The 18,908-nt window shown below is 44.1% G+C and overlaps 2 long non-coding RNA genes across 2 annotated transcripts; both read left to right on the plus strand.

Annotated features, from left to right (window-relative positions):
• Positions 1 to 13,267: 13,267 nt before the first annotated feature.
• LOC114816945 lies at positions 13,268 to 17,042 on the plus strand. The gene is made up of 3 exons (XR_003764763.2): positions 13,268 to 13,400; positions 15,215 to 15,287; positions 16,998 to 17,042. It is a non-coding gene; the product is annotated as an uncharacterized LOC114816945 (long non-coding RNA).
• A 980-nt stretch (positions 17,043 to 18,022) lies between these two features.
• LOC120638841 lies at positions 18,023 to 18,313 on the plus strand. The gene is made up of 2 exons (XR_005660836.1): positions 18,023 to 18,132; positions 18,247 to 18,313. It is a non-coding gene; the product is annotated as an uncharacterized LOC120638841 (long non-coding RNA).
• Positions 18,314 to 18,908: the final 595 nt, after the last annotated feature.

Raw genomic sequence — 18,908 nt, forward strand, 5'->3', positions numbered from 1 at the left:
ATATGAATGGCCTATAATGGATCATTAGTGGGAAAGTTAGGGATCAAACAACAATAAATAGGAGAAATGATGTCAGAGAGAGCAATCATCACACTGTTCCTTCAGAAAATCCTGTTTCCAGTGTCAGAGCTGGGATAATGGCTGGAAAAATTGTTCATCTGATCCCGTAGAGGAGTACTGTGGCCTAGTGGAAAGAGCATAGGTTTGGGAGTCAGAGGTCCTGGGTTCTAATCCCGGCTCTGACACTTGTCTGCTGCGGGACCTTGGGCAATTCACTTGTCTGGGTCTCAGTTCCCTCATCTGCAAAACGGGGATTAAGACTGTGAGCCCCATGGGAGACCCAAACTGTATTCAACCTGATTGGCTTGTCTCCACCCTCAGTGCTTAGTACAGTGCTTGGCATGTAGTAAGCCCTTAACAAATACCTTTTTCTTTTTAAAAAAATGAATGGCATTTCCTGTGATCTTATGTTCTTTATTATAATAATAGTGGCATAGGTTAAGTGCTTACTACGGGCCAAGCACTGTACTAAGCACTGGGGTGGGTATGAGTTAATCAGATTGGTCACAGACCCTGTCCCACATGGGGCTCACACTTTGAATCCCCATTTTACAGATGAGGTAACTGAGGCACAGGGAAGTTAACTGACTTGCCCGAGGTCATGCAGCAGACAACTGGTGGAGCCCGAAATTAGAACCCAGGTCCATCTGACTCCCAGGCCCGAGCTCTAGCCACTAGCCCACGCTGTTTCTGATAACATTTCCCATCATTCGACCTGTCTCTGGAGGCACACTTAATGCTTCAATTTTACTCGTTTTGTCACTATCAGTACCATCAAACAGCATTTATCGACTTGTGCTCTGAGGAGGTGAAGCTATTTAATGCCTTCTCATGGTGCTACCTCAGCAGCAGCAGCTGCGTCTCTCAGTGACTTTTCTCAGCCTACTCTTCTTCTTCCTGTGGGACCTAAAGTCTTACTGGTATGCCGGGCTACTAACTGGCTAAGGCTGAGAAAAAACAAAACGTAAGAATGCAAAAAAAAAAATTATTTCCTGGGTCGGACCAATGGGCCTTTCCGGTGGCTTTGGTTCCTTTAGAATTCATTCATTCAATTGCATTTATTGAGAGCTTACCGGGTGTGAAGCACTGTCTGAAGCACTTGAGAGGGGGCAATACAACAATAAGCAGACGCATCCCCTGCCCACATCGAGCTTACAGTCTAAAAGGGAAGATGGACATTAATAGAAATAAATGACAGATATGGACATAAGTGGTGTGGGGCTGGGAGGGGGGATGAATAAAGGGCGTAAAATCAGGGCGATTTCAGATGGGAGCGGGAGAAGAGGAAAGGAGGAGAAACGACATCACCTTCAAACTTCAGTTGGTGCTCCTTAACCCGGCCCACCGTCTACATGCGTGGCCTAAGGGAAAGAGCCCGGATCTGGGAGTCAGAGGACCTGGGTTCTAATCCTGACTCTGCCACTTGCCTGCTGTGTGACCTTGGGCAAGTCACCTCACTTCTCCGTGCCTCTGTGTCCCCATCTGAAAAATGGAGATTCAATATCTCTTCTCCCTCCCGCTTAGACTGTGAGCCCCACGTGGGACACGATCTGTGTCTAACTTAATTGTATCTTGTCTCTACCCCAGCAGTTCAGTGCTTGGCATGTAGCGCTTACCAAATAACCTCATTCTTCTTCTTCCTTGTCATCGGAAAAACAGACCTTCTTTCACTTAATCCTTCGTTTCTCTTCTGACCTTAATAATTCTATCAGAATGAGTCTGAGAGGAGCAACATTTAGAGTGGTGTCAGTTGTGACATTAAAGAACAAACAGCTTTTTTCTCCAAAACGGGAGTGCAGATTAGGGGGAAAAAAGACTAGAACAGGGAAAACAAGACCCTCCAGGAAAGGTTCAGGGCAAACAGATAGATGTGTCTTTGATAATAGGAGAGTTCTCACTTTCCACTTGGATTTAGCTTATAAATTAAAAGCAGCCCAGAAAAAGCAGATCTTTTTTTTTTTTTAAATCCTTGGAGAATTCCTCTTGGAAGCAACTTTCTGCTAAGTCTGAGTAATTCTGAGGAAATAGCAATATTTTTCTAAGGACACACTTTCAACTTTGCCCTTTTTGGATCATTTGTAGGGATTCAGGATGGGAGTTCACTCCCTCCTGGCATATTTTAGAGCAACGCTCTGCGAACTCAAACTTTTCGACTTCCGAGTCCAGCTCTCCAAATTCCGAGGCCCCCTCTCCAAGTTCAGAGAGAGGCCCTCCCAATTCAGAGCCACATACTCTTGCAATTAAGAGATGTGCTCTCTCCATGTGCTCTCTGAATTAAGAGACACACTCTCCCCATCCCGAGACACGGTCTCCAACCTCTTAGAATAATCTACCCTAGATTTTATGGGTCCAAGATTTTGGATATGAGCGTGTTGGACAACAAAAAGTAGAATGTGCCTAGTTTCCAAAGAATCCATCAATCAAATTTACTGAGTGCTTACTGTGAGCAGAGGGCTGAAGTAAGCACTTGGGAGAATAATCGTAATAATAATGATAATAATAATGGTACTTGTTAGGACATACTATGTATCAAGCGTTGTTCTAAGCACTGGGTTAGAAACAAGTTAATCAGGTTGGACACAGTCCCTGTCCCACATGGAGCTCAAAGTCTGTAGGAGGGAGTAGAATTTAACCAGTGTGGCCTAGTGGATAGAGCACGGGCCTGGGAAGCAGAAGGACCTGGGTTCTAATCCCAGCTGCACCATTTGTCTGCTATGTGACCCTGGACAAGTTACTTCACTTCTCTGTGCCTCAACTCAGTTCCCTCATCTGTAAAAGAGGACTAAGACTGTGAGACCCATGTGGGATATCGACTGTGTCCAACTTGACTAGCTTATATCTACTCCAGTACTTAGTATGGTGTCTGGCACAAAGTAAGTGCTGAGAAATAAAATAATAATAATAATAAAAAGCAAGAAATGGAAAACCTAAAAAATGAGGAGAGAGAGAGTCATTTTAAAAAGATTCATGGTTCAAAGATGAATATAAATGTCATGCTTTTCCACAAGGGAAAGAATTCTGAAAATTGGAATCAATCACTCAACTGTGGTGATTGCAAGCTATCATGGCTAACAGGTCTGGCTCACAGGCAAGGGAAAGATTATGTCCCTGAAATCTCCTTTTTTCAAACGCTTCTCCACGTGAACGCTATCTGCAATTGAATAAAAATATGAGGCTCTTTTCGGAACCCCTGGAATATGTATGTCATATTTTTTTCCTCTCCATATGGAGTTCCATTATGACGGTATCTTGGCCTATTTCACAACTGTTTCTCGGTGAAAATGAACGGACAAAGTTTGGAATCCTGCTTTCCCCAAAGTCGGAAACTCTATGCCCAGCCCCCAAGCTTAGTTCTACGAGGGAGCAAGTAAAAGAATCGACTTACAGTGTGCTTTCCTGGTAAAAGGATGAGTAAATTCTACCATATCAACATTATTCTTATACTTAGGAATTAAACGTATCAATCGATCAATGCTATTTATTGAGCACTTCCTATGCGCAGAACACCGTACTACAACAGAATTAGCGGACACATTCTCTGCCCATGACAAACGTACATTCTACAGGGGAAGACAGGCATTAATGTAAATAAATCACTTCTAATATATAATTTAAGGATATGTAAGATAAGACATAAGTGCTGGGGAGTTGGGGGCACATATCAAATGTCCAAAGGTATCAAGATCCAGGCGCACAGACAGACGATACAGAAGAGAGAGAGAGCTGGGGAAAAGTGGGCTTAATCGGGGAAGTTTCCACATGAAATGATAAAGTGAATGGCAATCTGATAGTCTACAATTGAATTCTTGAACTTGCAAAATATCTGATGTCAATTTCCGATCTGAAATATTAAGGAGCAGTTAAAAAAATAACAAGGAAAAAGCAACTGAAAGGAGTATAGAATCAAAGGATAACCAAGCGTGCAGATCCATCCCTAAGGAATGGAGAGACGTGAACAAAAGCTGATGACGAAACAAGTTGGACCAGTACTTGCAAAATAAATCTTTGATACATTTCATTTAGAACAGATAACTTTTGAATTAATCACTGCCATTAGCTAACGCATATTCCAGGCTTTGCAAGAGTATAGGAGGGAACCTAGATTAATTTTTGTTTTTTCAGAGTTACACGGAAAAGTTTATTAAGTCCAAATGAAATCCCAGCTCTTCGACATTTCCATGCCAAATGGCTCAGATCATTTCCTGGAGGTGGAGAAATGAAAACGCTCCAGTAAGTCACTCTGAAGGGTTTGTGGTTTTAGCCGATAGAACCATAGATTTTTATAAACTGCCTAAAAATGATAACTGTGGTATTCGATAAGCACGGACGACACGCCGAGCCTTTACGAGATGCTGGGGAAGACAGGAGACATTCTCTATTTCCTGGAATTGAGGCCATGTTGGATCAACCAGTCAGCCAACCTAGTAGAGCTCCCAGATTGCTTCCATCGTTTGGGACTTCCACATCCAGCACTTAGAACAATGCTTGGCACACAGTAAGCGCTTACAAATACCATTATTATTTATCAGTCGAGCACCTACTGTGTGCCGACCACTAGACTTGATGCTTGGAAGACTAAAACCCAACAGAATTAGCAAGCGCATTCCCTGCCCATAATCATTATGGCATTTGTTAAGCGCTTACTATGTGCCAAGCACTGTTCTAAGCACTGGAATAGATACAAGGGTAACAGGTTGTCCCACTTGGGGCTCACAGTCTTGATCCTCATTTTATAGATGAGGTAACTGAGGCACGGAGAAGCTAAGTGGCTTGCCCAAAGTCACACAGCTAAGTGGCGGAGTCGGAATTAGAACCCATGACCTCTGATTTCCAAGCCCGTGGTCTTTCCACTTAGCCACACTGCTTCTCGAGTCGACGAGAACCATAAGGAGCCGCGTAACGAGCCGAAAGTCAGTTGTATTTAAGTGCTCACTATGTGCAGAGCATGGTACTAAAAGCTTGGAAGACTACAAGCCACCGGAATTAGGAGACACGATCCCTGCCCATAACGAACTAACAGTTGCATTTTTTAAGTGCTTACTATGTTCAGAGCACTGTATTAAGCACTTGGGAGAGTACGATACAACAGAATTACCAGGCACGTTCCCCGTCCATAACGAGCCGACCATTGAGAGGAGCTCGGTCGGCCTACATTCAATTCAAGCTCCACGGCGTTCTGAACTCAGGGAAGGGAGGGCACGGTGGTTCACCATTACGGGATTTCGCTCCAGTGTCCTGATTTTCATCAAAAAAGAATCAGGCCAATTTATGCACATGGAATTGGGTGGTTAAGAAACAGTGAAACTAGGTCATCTCAGGGAATCGATTCAGCAAAACATTTGTTCAGAACTGGGCTTTTCAGGCTCGAGGCAATGATTCCAACCCAAACAGTTCATCTGTTTCCAAAAGAGACAGCAAAAAAACCAGTTGACTGCCGTGGCTCTCATTCCCCATTTTAACATGAGCCCCTGATGTTTAGGCAGCCGTTTAAGCAAGGCTTACCTGGCTGGCAGTTTGCGGTTGTGTCGACTTTCTGCATTGATGAATGGAGCAGCATGCTGACCGTTTCTCCGACATAAGTTTCTGTCTCTCCCGATGTTTGACGCTGGTCCTGGTTTGAGGAGAAGAAATTAGAAGCAAGTGAGAAACTCTAAGCAGGATGGGTAGAAGAAACATCCCCTGCTACATAATGAAATCATGAAATTGGTCATGGTTTTGGTTAAGCAATCCTTTGGTGGTCTTTGAGCATTTGTTGGATGCAGAGCACTGTGTTAAGCCTTTCAGAAAATATGATCCAATAGACATACAATCTCTGGCCTCGAGGAGCTCACAGTCTAGTTGGGTGCTTACCATGTGCCAAGCAATGGGTTAGGTACAATATAAACAGATTAGATAAATCCCCTGTCCCATGTGGACCTTACAGTCTATGGGGGGAAGGTGAACAGGCATCTTTACCTCCATTTTACAGGTGTGGAAACTGAGGCACAGAGAAGTTAAGTGACTTGTCCAAGATGGCTCAACAGGCAAGTGGTTGAGCTGGGATTAGAACCCAACTCTAAGAAGCAGCATGGCCTAGTGGAAAGAGTACGGGCCCGGGAGTCAGAATGATCTGGGCTCTCATCCCGGCTCTGCCGCTTGTCTGCTGTGTGATCTTGAGCAAGTCACTTCAATTCTCTGTGCCTCAGTTACCTCACCTGTAAAATGGGGATTAAGACTGGAAGCCCCATGTGGGACCTGGGCTGTGTCCCACCTGATCTAACTTGTATCTACCCCAGTGCTTAGTACAGTGCCTGACAAATAGTAAGCACTTGAATACCGTAAAAAAAACCATACTCTCGAGCTGCCAACAAATCAATTTCCTCTTGTTCCACTGTTCTGTGGACATGGACAAGGACCTGAACCAGTTGTTCCCTAGCTTGAATACTACTGTCCGATAAACTAAGCACGTCTCATCATTCCCATAATCCTCTTTTTCAACCAACCTCCCATGGGCCACTGTGCCTTCCCTTCCCCTTTTCCCTCCACGAAATAGAATTTTTAAAAAATCAGATCATCTAATGGTCATTCCTGCCAGTAGTTTCAAGTTCATCATACTCTAGGATGAAACAATGAAACAAGAGAGAAGTACTTTGAACCTCTTAAATAAGGCTTCTCTAGCCCTCGGGAAACTTTCATTTTAAGGGTGACACGACAAGAAGCAGTAAGGCATAGTGGGAAGAGCAAAGGCCCAGGAATCAGAGGACCTGAATCCTAATCCCTGCTGTGCCTGCTGTCTATGTGACCTTGGGTAAATCACTTCACTTCTCTGAGCTTCAGTTCCCTCAAATGTAAAATGGGGACTCAACACCTGTTTCTCCCATCCTACCTAGATTGTGAGCCCCGTGTGACCTGATGATCTTGAATCTGCCCCAGCGCTTAGTACAGTGCTTGGCAGCTTGTAAGTACTTAACAAATGCCACTGTTATTAGACCGATACCTTACAGAGTATATAAGATGCAGATAATAGCTCAGAGTTCCCCTCGTTGCCTTTCAAATTTGGAAAATTGAATTTTGAGCTTACTTACTCACCAGAGAAATATCCAAAAGGTACTGTCCAGGGCGGGAATTCTTGGAATCCCGAGTCTCGATTCCATTTTGGACTGATTCTTTGTTTTTGTGAGGAATGGCAAAAATTAGTTGGGAAGGCCTTTGCTATTTCCAGAAAACTAGGCCAAGATGTTCTTTCCTTTGTTTTGAGACACATATCCTAGGAATAGTAAAAAGGGTTTTATTTCCTAAGAGGAAGCTACCCTTTGAAAACTTCTCTCTTTGGAAATACTGTAGCTTGAAGTCACACATAGTTTAAATAAAGTATAATGAGCAAGGAAGAATGAACATTTTTCACTGGACGCTCTGGGAATTAATGGAGAGTTGGGTATTTTCCTAGTGACCTGATGTAGTACGATCCTCCCTGCAAGGAGCCAAGCATTTATCGCTACTGACTCAGACACAGTATTTAAGACACTTCGGTGCACTCCTCATATGTAAAACAGGGTTGCAATCCTACTGGGAAGCAGTGTAAAAAAGCACGGGCAGATCTGGGATTAAAATCCAGGTTTTTAATAATAATAATAATAATAATGTTGGTATTTGTTAAGTGCTTACTATGTGCAAAGTACTGTTCTAAGCGCTGGGGTAGATACACGGTCATCAGGTTGTCCCACGTGAGGCTCACAGTTAATCCCCATTTTACAGATGAGATCACTGAGGCACAGAGAAGTGAAGTGACTTGCCCCCAGTCACACAGCTGCCAAGTGGCAGAGTCAGAATTCGAATTCATGACCTCTCACACCCAAGCCTGGGCTCTTTCCACTGAGCCACGCTTTCTTTCTGGGAGTCTTTCTGACCCCCAGGGCCGTGCTGCTTCTTGTCTGGAGAGTTTTATGGTAGCATCTCCCGCCGCCCCCGATATAGGCCCGGGGTTTATCTGGTGGAGTGGAACAGGGAGACCTGTCGGTCATTCAGTCAGTCAATTGTATTTATTGAGCACGTACTGTGTGCAGAGCACTGTACTAAGCACTTTGGAGAGTACAATAGAACAATATAACAGACACTCCCTACCCACCATGAACTTGGAGTCTAGAAGGGGATACAGATATTCATAGAGAAAAATTACAGACACGAACATATTTACAGTGGGGCTGGGAGGGGGATGAATAAAGGGAGCAAATCAGGGCGACACCGAAGGGAGTGAAAGAAGAAGAAAGCAGAGCTTAGTCAGGGAAGGCCTCTCGGAGGAGATGGGCCTTCAATCAAGACCGACACAGTCCCTGTCCCAAATTGTGCTTGTAGTCTAAAGGGGAGGAAGCCCAGGATCTTACCCCCATTATACAGATGAGGAAACTGAGGCACAGAGAAGTCAAGTGACTTGTCCAAGGTCCCATGTCAAGCAAACGACAGAGCCGGGATTAGAACCCATGTTTCCCGACTCCCATTCCTCTGCTCTTTCCACAAGGCCACACCGCTTCTTCACTTCCTTGTGGGGTGTGGGAAGTGACGAGGAATCGTGAAGAATCATGAGGGAGAGAAATTCTCCCAAAGCCAAAATCAAGGTGCAAGGCAAATTGACAATTCTGAATTTTTAGCCTACTTTTATCATTCAAAAAGGCCCTATCATGCTTACAGTCCTCAATTTGTAATTCATTCTCTAGTTTGATTTTGGGGTAGGCAGAGAGTTTTACCCATAACCCACGGGTTGTATTCTTGCAAAAGCCCACATGAAGAATTCACACTGTACTCATATACACCCCCCCACAGGCTGTCTGCACACAATTTCCTTCTCTGGGTCATGCTGTATCCAAACCAGCTTGTGTTATCAGAGGATTGCTCCCTAATTTCCTAACAGTGCACTAGCAAAAATATACAGTGAAAAACCCGTCTTTCCACAGAACTTGGTGCAATCTCAGTGTGGGCAAACGATAGCCACCCACCCTCAGGCCCACAGCACTTAGATACCCGTTTGTAATTTATTTTATTGTCCATCTTCCTAGAGAATACTGTAAGACAGTAAATGGTAAGACTGTAGACTGTAGATTCGTGTGAGCGGGGAACGTGTATACCATCCACTTTTTTTATGGTTTATGTTAAGTGCTTCCTATGTATAAGACACTTTACTAAGCACTAGGGTAGATACAAGCTAATTAGGTTGGGCATAGTCCCTGTCCCACATGGGGCTCACAGTTTCAATCCCCATTTTACAGATGAGGGAACTGAGGGCTAGAGAAATGAAGTGACTTGTCCAAGGTCACCCAACAGACAAGTGGCAGAAAAGGCATTGGAATCCAAGTCTTTCTGACTCCCAGGCCCGTGCTCTATCCACTAGACCAGGTTGCTTCTGTTTTACTGTACTCTCCCAGAGCTTAGTACAGTGCTCTGGACACAGTAAGTGCTCAGTAAATGCCACTAATTGATTGTCCTGGGTATTCAAAGACACCAGTGAAGTTCACCTACGTGTGTGTGTGTGTGTGTGTTCGAGTGCTTATTTTGTGCACAGCATTGTACTAAGCACTTGGGAAAGTATGATACACGAATTATCAGTCACTTGCCCTGCCCACAACGAGTTAAGACTCTAGAAGGGGAGACAGACATTATTCTAAATAAGTAATCTACAACATATCATTTAAAGACATAAGTGCTGTGGGGCAGAGGGTGGGGCAAATATCAAATGTCCAAAGGCCACAGAACCAAGTGCATAGGAGGATCAGAAGGGAGAGGGAGCTGGAGAAAAGAGGGCTAATTGAGGAAGGCTCCTTGGAGGAGATGTGATCTTAATAATGCTTTGAAGGTGGGGAAAGTAATGGTCTGGTATATATGGAGGGAGGCACTCCAGACTCAGGGGAAGATGTGGGAAAGGGGTCTCTGGTCTCTTGTTCTCTAAGAAACTTTTACTCAAAAAGAACCAATTCTTGGCTACTGGCAAGGCCCCAAGCTGATCTATCCTTAGCTGAGATGCAACATTATCTAAGGTCTTGTTTTACAGTATCCATAACCATTTACCTCATTCATTCACTCGATTGTAATTTTTGAGCTCTTACTGTATGTGGAACACTGTTTTTTCCTCTGCTCCTCCTCCCCATAGCCCCAACTCCCTCCCTCTGCTCTGCCCCCCTCCTGGCCCCACAGCACTTGTGTATATATATACAAATTTATTATTCTATTTATTTTCTTAATGATGTATATATATATCTATATATATCTATAATTCTATTTATTTCTGTTGATGCTATTGATGCCTGTTTACTTATTTTAACATCTGTCTCCCTTCTAGACTGTGAGCCCACTTTTGGGTATGGATCGTCTCTGTTGCTGAATTGTACTTTCTAAATGCTTAATGCAATGCTCTGCAATCAGTAAGCGCACAAATAAATATGACTGAATGAATGATGAATGAATGAATAAATACTAAGAGCTTGGGAGAGGACAACAATTAACAGACACATTCCCCCTGCCCTCCTTACCTTTGGTTTTCCCAAACCAGGGCAGCATGGCCTAGTGGATAGAGGCCGGGCTTGGGAGTCGGAAAGACCTGGGCTCTAATTCCGACTCTTCCACTGGTCTGCTGTGTGACCTTGAGCAAGTCACTTCTGTGTCTACCTTCTTTTACCGCATTGGGGATTAAGACCGTGAGCCCCACATGGGATATGGACTGTATCTTGTACCCCAGAGCTTTGTACAGTGACTGGCACATAGTAAGCACTCAACAAATACCATTAAAAAATGCCAACTCTCCCTACATTGAGCTTTTTCTCTGGCTCATTCTGTTTACATTCTCCCCCAGCAAAACAGTTACCTTCTTAACGGAGAAAAAGCTAAACACACGAGTTAGGAGTTTTGCAATATTTCCATTTCTAAGGAGGGGAAGAGAAAACAGCTGCCAATCAAGCCAATTATGGGCCACTAGGGTTTGCAGTCTCACAGGAATAATGCTAATCTGTCCTGTCCCAACAAGCCTCTTTTAGAAAGTCAGCATGACACACGACTAAAAATAGCTGTAAATCACCTTGCTATGGAGATGAAAATGAAGCAGCTTCTGTTTGCACCATTAAGCAACATCCCATAGTACCTCTATTTTTTTCTAGATGAATTTTGATTTTGCCAGAGCAAACATTCCCCCTGAAATAACAATAAACTACCACACCTTGTGGTAAATATCGCTTTGGACTAATTGGAATTAAATGACTGAGCCACCTGGCACTTGGACCCTAAAATGCAGTTGAAGTGAGCAACATGTTCCTTTTTCCAGTTTCCCCTTATGGAGAGAAAGGTCAAAACAATTGAAGAAAACTTCAAGAATTGTGTAACCATTTAAGTAGTGAAGAAAGATTCTATGAGAAAGACCAAGTTGACTGAATTACTGGTTTGGTTTGTGAAGCAATGGCAAGCTGTATTGTTTACTCATGTTTATTCTCTGTGTTCAGTGATTGAATGAAGCTTCAAAAACCCCATCAAGCCCAAGCATATGGTTTTCACTCTTGTCTATTTACAGTGCTGCTCTCTGTGCACAAAAGTCCCTAAGAAAATACTTTCACGAGGCCAAGGCAGTATGAAATTTCTCTAAAAGATGAATACAAAGAAAGAACAAAGAAGCTTGTGGACTCGTGGCTAGACCCCAGGCCTGGGAGTCAGGACCTGGGTCCTAATCCTGGCTCTGCCACTTGTCTGCTGTGTGACCTTGGGCAAGTTACTTAATTTCTCTGTGCCTCAGTTATCTCATCTGGAAAATGGGGATTAAGCCGGAGAGCCCCACATGGGACAGCGACTGTGTCCAAACTGATCAGCTTGTAGCTACCTCAGTGCTTAGTACAATCCTTGGCAAATACTAAGTGTTTAAATACCATAAAAAATAATGGGGGGTGCGGTGGGCAGGGTAGTGAAGTAGCACGGCCGAATGGTTAGAGCATGGGCCTGGGCATCATAAGGTTATGGGTTCTAATTCCAGCTCTGCCAACTATCTGCTGTGGGAACTTGGGCAAGTTAATTCACTTCTCTGTGATTCCGTTGCCTAATCTGTAAAATGGGAATTAAGAACCGTGAGTCTTATGTGGGACCAGGACTGCATCTAACCCAATTTGCTTGTATCCACCCCAGCATTTAATACAGTGCCTGGCATCCAGTGCTTAAACACCATTTTAAAAAAAGTAAATGACTGCTTTAAATATATATATACACACACACACATATATGAATACATATATATATTCAATAGTATTTATTGAGCACTTACTACATGCAGAGCACTGTACTAAACAATTGGATTATACAATTCAGTAACAGATAGAAACAATCCCTGCCCATTGACAGGCTTAGTCTAATCTATGTGTATATATTGATATTTATTGATGTCTGTCTCCCCCCTCCCCAAACTGTAAACTCATTGTGGGCAGAGATTATCACTCTTTATTTCTGTATTGTACTTTCCCAAGAGTTTAGTGCAGTGCTTTGCACAAAGTAAGCACTTAATACAATTGAATGCATTTATATATGCACCCACATATATTTCTAATAACTCACCAGGCAACACCTTGTCAGCTAAGGGACTGTGGGCAAGTCACTTCACTTATCTGGGCCTCAGTGACCTCATCTATAAAATGGGGACAAAGACTGTGAGCCCCACGTGGGACAACCTGATTCCCCAGGATCTGCCCCAGCGCTTAGAACAGTGCTCTGCACATAGTAAGCACTTAACAAATACCAACATTATTAACACCTCCTGAAGTTGCAAATGCCCTCAAGCTCCCTCTCCAGCCCACAGGTGTTTCCTCCCAATTGGTCCTTTTATAGCCTCTGTCAGATTTCCCTAATCCCGCCCCTAGACCGTGGGGCTCAAGCTCTCCCATTGGTTGCCCACCTGTCAATCATCTACTTCAGCCAATCAGCGCCCCGCCCGTCGACGTCCTCCAGGTGTTCCCTCTCAGCACGTGCCCTGAACCCCCCCTCCGCGTTCAGCCTGGTGCGCATGCGCCCTCGGTCCCGTCCCCCGTCGCGGCAGCGCGTTGCGCATGTGCCATTGCGTTCCCCCTCCCCCCCCCCGCCGTGGTACGCCTGCGCAGTCAGTCCGCCGCCTTCCCGCTTGGGGGCGGTGCGAGCGCTTCACCTACTGCGCGTGCGCGGGGTGGGTTTCCCCCCCTCTCCCCGCCTTGCAAGGCTGAGGCCATTTTCTCCATTTCAGTTGGTGTCTTCAGCCAGGCCTCTGGTCAGCCTGCTTGGTCTCCATTTTGGCCTCCCCAGCGTGGCTTTATTTTTGGCTTTCTTTCTCTAATTAGAAGAAGAATTGTGGTGCTTAACTGCTCGTTATGTGCCAGGTATTCTCCTAAACGCTGAGGTGTAAAGAGGGTCATCAGGTTGGCCACAGTCCCAGAACCCCTTGGGGCTCCTTGGCTTGGGCTGAGGCAACTGAGGCACAGTGAAGTGACTTTTATATTAATAATGAGGGTTTTTAAGTGCTTACTATGTGCAGAGCACTGTTCTAAGCACTAGGGTAGGTACAGGGTCATCAGGTTGGCCACAGTCCCAGAACCCTTTGGGGCTCCTTGGCTTGGGCTGAGGCAACTGAGGCACAGTGAAGTGATTTTTATAATAATAATTAGGGTTTTTAAATGCTTACTATGTGCAGAGCACTGTTCTAAGCACTGGGGTAGGTACAGGGTCATCAGGTTGGTCACAGTCCCTGCCCCCCATGGGGCTCCTAGGTTTCGGCTGAGGCAATTGAGGCACAGTGAAGTGATTTTTAAAATAATAATGATGGTTTTTAAGTGCTTACTATGTGCAGAGCACTGTTCTAAGACTGGAGTAGGTCCAGGGTCATTAGGTTGGCCACAGTCCTTGCCCCCCGTGGGGCTTCTAGGCTTTGACTGAGGCACAGTGAAGTGATTTTGTAATAATGGTGGTTTTTAAGTGCTTACTGGGTGCAGAGCACTGTTCTAAGCGCTGGGGTAGATAAAGGATCATCAGGTTGGCCACAATCCCAAAACCCTCTGGGGCTCCTAGGCTTTGGCTGAGGTAACTGAGGCACAGTGAAGTGATTTTGTAATAATGATTAGGGTTTTTAAGTGCTTACTATGTGCAGAGCACTGTTCTAAGTGCTGGGGTAGAGAGGGGTTATCAGGTTGGCCACAGTCCCTGCCCCCCATGGGGTTCCTAGGCTTTGGCTGAGGCAATTGAGGCACAGTGATTTTTTAATAATAATGATGGTTTTTAAGAGCTATGTGCACAGCACTGTTCTAAGCGTTGGGGTAGATAGAGGGTCATCAGGTTGGCCACGGTCCCTGCTCCCCATGGGGCTCCTAGGCTTTGGATGAGGCAATTGAGGCGCGGTGAAGTGATTTTGTAATAATGATGATGGTTTTTAAGTGCTTACTATGTGCAGAGCGCAGTTCTAAGTGCTGGGGTTGATACAGGGTAATCAGGTTGTCCCACATGGGGCTCACAGTCTTAATCCCCCTTTTACAGATGAGGTTACTGAGGCACAGAAGTGAAGTGACTTGCCCACAGTAACACCGCTGATAAGTGGCAGACCTGGGATTGGAACCCATGACCTCTGACTCCCAAGCCCGGGCTCTAGCCACTGAGCCCTGGGGAATTGGCCGTTTGAATGCAGTTTAGGAGTCTGGTGTTGTTCCCTCCTTCTTTGCTTTTTTTGCAACTCTTGATTTGAGACCTTTGCGAACTTCAAACACAAACCTTCTTCGTGAATCTCCAAGCTCAAAATCGTTTCAAAGAGATATTTAACAGCCTTTAGGTGATTGAGTGGTAGTCCCAAAAGAACAGCGTGGATAATAATGATTTTACAGTCCTCCTCATGTTGATTGCATGAGTTACAGAAGTTAGGCCCTAATTTAATTGCTAAACATAACTCTGGTATTTAAAACTGTAGTTTATTTTTCATTTGCTAATAAGGATCTGGAATGGATTAAATAGAATATTTTGCTACTTGACATTTATATGGGTCAATGGATTTGAGTAGTTCCTTGAGAATCTCCATGCATCTTATCCCCAGATAATTTTGCCCAAAATTGCCCAAGTCAAATGGCAGCAGAATAACTTGTGGAAATTTATTTTGGATATGTGCATCAGAATATTTGATTTAGCCAGGTTTGTTTTTACTTCTCTGATGCAGGTAACCATCACAGCTAATAGAGTTATATTTGATCAAGATCCAGTGGAAACTCAAAGTGGAATCTGAACTCTAGGTAAGAGTGCTAATGTACATAACCAATTACAGGATTTTGAGGATATAGTCACTCTTAGCTAATAATAATAGTAATTTTATTTGTGAAGCACTTACTATGTGCCAAGCACTGTTCTAAGCGCTGGGGTAGATACAAGGTAATCAGATAGTCCCATGTGGGGCTCGCAGTCTTAATCCCCATTTTATAAATGAGGTAATTGAGGGACAAAGAAGTTAAGTGGCTTGCCCAAGGTCAAGTGGCAGAATGGGGATTAGAACCCACATCCTCTGACTCCTAGGCCTGTGCTCTTTCTACGAAGCCATGCTGTTTCTCAATCCAGTCTCAAAACAGCTGTCCTGCTTATTAGCTTTCTTAATCTATTTAAATTTTAAAAAGAAAGAAGTCCAAGTTCATAGCCTCTAGAGTTAAATTTCCCCTTTGCTTGGCAGGAAATAATGTGTCAGAGGCTTTGGGGAGATGTCATTTCATACCCAGTTCGGCTTCCTTTCTCTTCCTCTGGAGTAGGCACTTGGCATAACTAAGGACTGAAAAATCTGTTTCAGAATTAGGGCCTGGGTTCTAATCCCAGCTCTACCACTTGCCTGCTGTGTGACCTTAAGACACAGCAAGTCCTTAAGATACAGCAAGTCATTTAAAGTCTCTGGGCCTCGGTTCCCTCAGCTATAAAATGGAGATTAAGACTGTGAGCCCTACATGGAACAGGGACTGCATCCAACCCAGCGCTTAGTACAGTGCCTGGCCCATAGTAGGTACTTAAGTATCATTAAAAAAATTCTACCCCATTTTAATAGAAGCGTTGGGAAATACATTGATAAAGTTAAAACCAGGCAAATCTGGGCTAACCTGGTATGCTAAATTGAAGCTAGTATTTCAAAAACCTGTGGAAGTCCCCAAGATAATTAGATAATATAAGAAACCCACATTTTCTGGCTGGGTTATTCAGAGATGACAGCTAAGACTCTTGCTTATTATTCTTGGTCTCCGAAAGGGGTCAAAATTAGTTATCTCTTTGAGGGCTCTCATGTTGGATCACGTTTAAAATCAGCTTAATTACGACGATTTATTTCCTGGGAATCTCATGCTAGAGATCCATTTAAGGGAGAAAGCCAAAGGTCAAACGGTTGAGATTGGAAGATGCTTGAAGAAGGGCCAAGGCACGTGGCCTGAAATTTGGGTGCAGCACTGGAGATTCAGCGGTTTTTGATATACCTGACATCATTCTCTCACCCCTCCTTAGCCTTTCTCTTGGCAACCAAGAAAGGAGAATCCATTCCCCCCAACCTTTGGGAATTTTTCTTCTTTTTTTAAGTGGTATTCATGAATCACTAGGTGCCAGGTACTGTACTAAGCTCTGGGGTAGATACAAGTAAATCAGGTTGGACACAGTTCATGTTCCACATGCAGCTCGCAGTCTTAATCCCCTAGAATAATAATTGTTGAATCTTTTAAGAGTTTACTACCAGGCAAGCATTGTACCAGACACAGGAGCAGATAGAAGACAGGTTGGACACAGTTCCTGTCTCATGTGGGGTTGGGAGGAGGGAAAACTGGTAATTAGTCCGCCATTTTACAGGTGGAGAAGCTGAGGCACTGAAAAAGTGACTTTTTTATAGTATTTTCCAGGCACTGTACTAAGCACTGGGGTAGTTACAAACTAATCACATTGGACACAGTCCACGCCCCTCATAGGTCTTGATTCCTGTTTTCCAGGTGACCTCAGTGAGGCCCAGAGAAGTGAAGTGATGTGCCCAAGATTCCCACACCCGATAAGTGGCGGAGCCAGGTTTAGAACCCAGATCTTCTGACTTGGAAGCCCAGGTACTTTCCCCAGGCCATGCTGCTTCTCCTTGTCAGCCTGTTAATCTTAGGAATGAGGCTGACTTTAATTGTTTCTGATTTTCCTTATTAGCTTGTGTTGCTGGTTGTGGGCAGGGAATGTATCTGTTAATTATGTTGTATTGTGCTCTCTCAAGAGTTTAATACAGTGCTCTGCATTCCCAAGGGCTCAATAAATACCACTGAATGATATTCCTTGTGTGTTGATTTATTAATATGGATAGCACTCACATATTCAATGATATTGCTATACATGCCCCCCCCTTCACCTCCCCTCAGCTAAGCCCCCTTTCCCTCTGCTCCTCCCCCTCTCCCTTCCCCTCCCCTCAGCACTGTGTTCATTTGTATATATTTCTATTACCCTATTTTGTTAATGAAATATAAATCCCCTTGATTCTGTTTATCGTGATTATGTTGTCTTGTTTTTATCCGTCTGTCTCCCCCATTAGACCGTGAGCCCATCATTGGTCAGGGATTGTCTCTATCTGTTGCCGAATTGTATGTTCCAAGCACTTAATACAGTGCTTTGCACATAGTAAGCGCTCAATAAATAAAATTGAATGAATGAATGCATAGTTGCACTCAGTTGTGCCATAACGTGTTTTCCCTAACACATTTTGTGTAGAACACTGTTCACGGAAATAGGGAACATTCTCCTGAGCCAAACCTGGGATGCAGCTCTTCTTGTGCATTTTTTTTTAATGGCATCTGTTAAGTGCCTTCTAAGTTCCAGGCACTGTACTAAGCGCTAGATTAGATAAAAGCATATCAAGCTGGAAACGATCCACTTCCCATATGAAACTAAGTCTTAATCCTCTTTTTACAGATGAGGTAACAGAGGCAGAGAAGAGCAAAGTGACTTGCCCAAGGTCCCACAGCAGAGAAGTGGCGGAACCGGGTTTAGACCCCAGATCCTTCTGACTCGCAGGCCCAGGCTCTGTCCACTAGACCACGCCGCTTCTCGGGATTGGAAGAAATGGCAGTGAGAATGTACCTGGCATTGGAACTGGTGAGTACTATGCTGCATGTTTTCTTTAATGCAGATATGTGTATACACAACTTGTGTGTTTTAGAATGCAGCATATTTCCACTGCTGATATGTTTGTGTTCTCTCCAATTTTAGAGACAAAAACTGGTTCCTTGGTTGCTGTAGAGAGATTTTTGGTGAGAGTAAATGAAAGACCGATTTCCAGAATTCCTTCTTGAAATAAGGAGCTCCTTTTCACTTAATACAGTGCTGAGCCCTCTAGACTGTAAGCTCGTTGGGACAGGGAATTTGTCAACCAACTCCCTTATACTGTACTCTTCCAAGCACTCGTACAGTGCTCTGCACACAAGAAGTCCTCAATAAAGACCAGTGATTGACTGGGGGAAGCAGTGTAGCCTAGCAGCATTCTGGGAGTTGAGTCCTGGGTTCGTATCCTGCCTCTGACAATTGCCTACTGTGAGGCCTTGACAAGTCACTGATGTGCATTGGGTCTCAGTTTCCTCCTCTGTAACATGGAGATATGATCTGGGGGGAAGTTGCTCTCTCTTGGTTTCAGACTGAGCCTAAGTGGGGTAGGGCATGTTATCGTTTGTCCTGTTTCTACCTCATTGCTTGGAACTGACTCCTCTGGGTAGATATTCTAGTCTTCCGTGCAAACTTGCTGTTTTAGTCTTCCTTGAACAAATGTCTCAATAATAATAATAATATTAATAATAGTGGTGTTAAGCACTTCTGTGCCAAGCTCTGTACTAGGCGCTGGGGTAGGTACAAGATAATCAGGTTGGACATAGACCGTC

The sequence above is a fragment of the Ornithorhynchus anatinus genome, chromosome 15, assembly GCF_004115215.2.
Source record: "Ornithorhynchus anatinus isolate Pmale09 chromosome 15, mOrnAna1.pri.v4, whole genome shotgun sequence".
NCBI classification, from domain to species: domain Eukaryota; kingdom Metazoa; phylum Chordata; class Mammalia; order Monotremata; family Ornithorhynchidae; genus Ornithorhynchus; species Ornithorhynchus anatinus.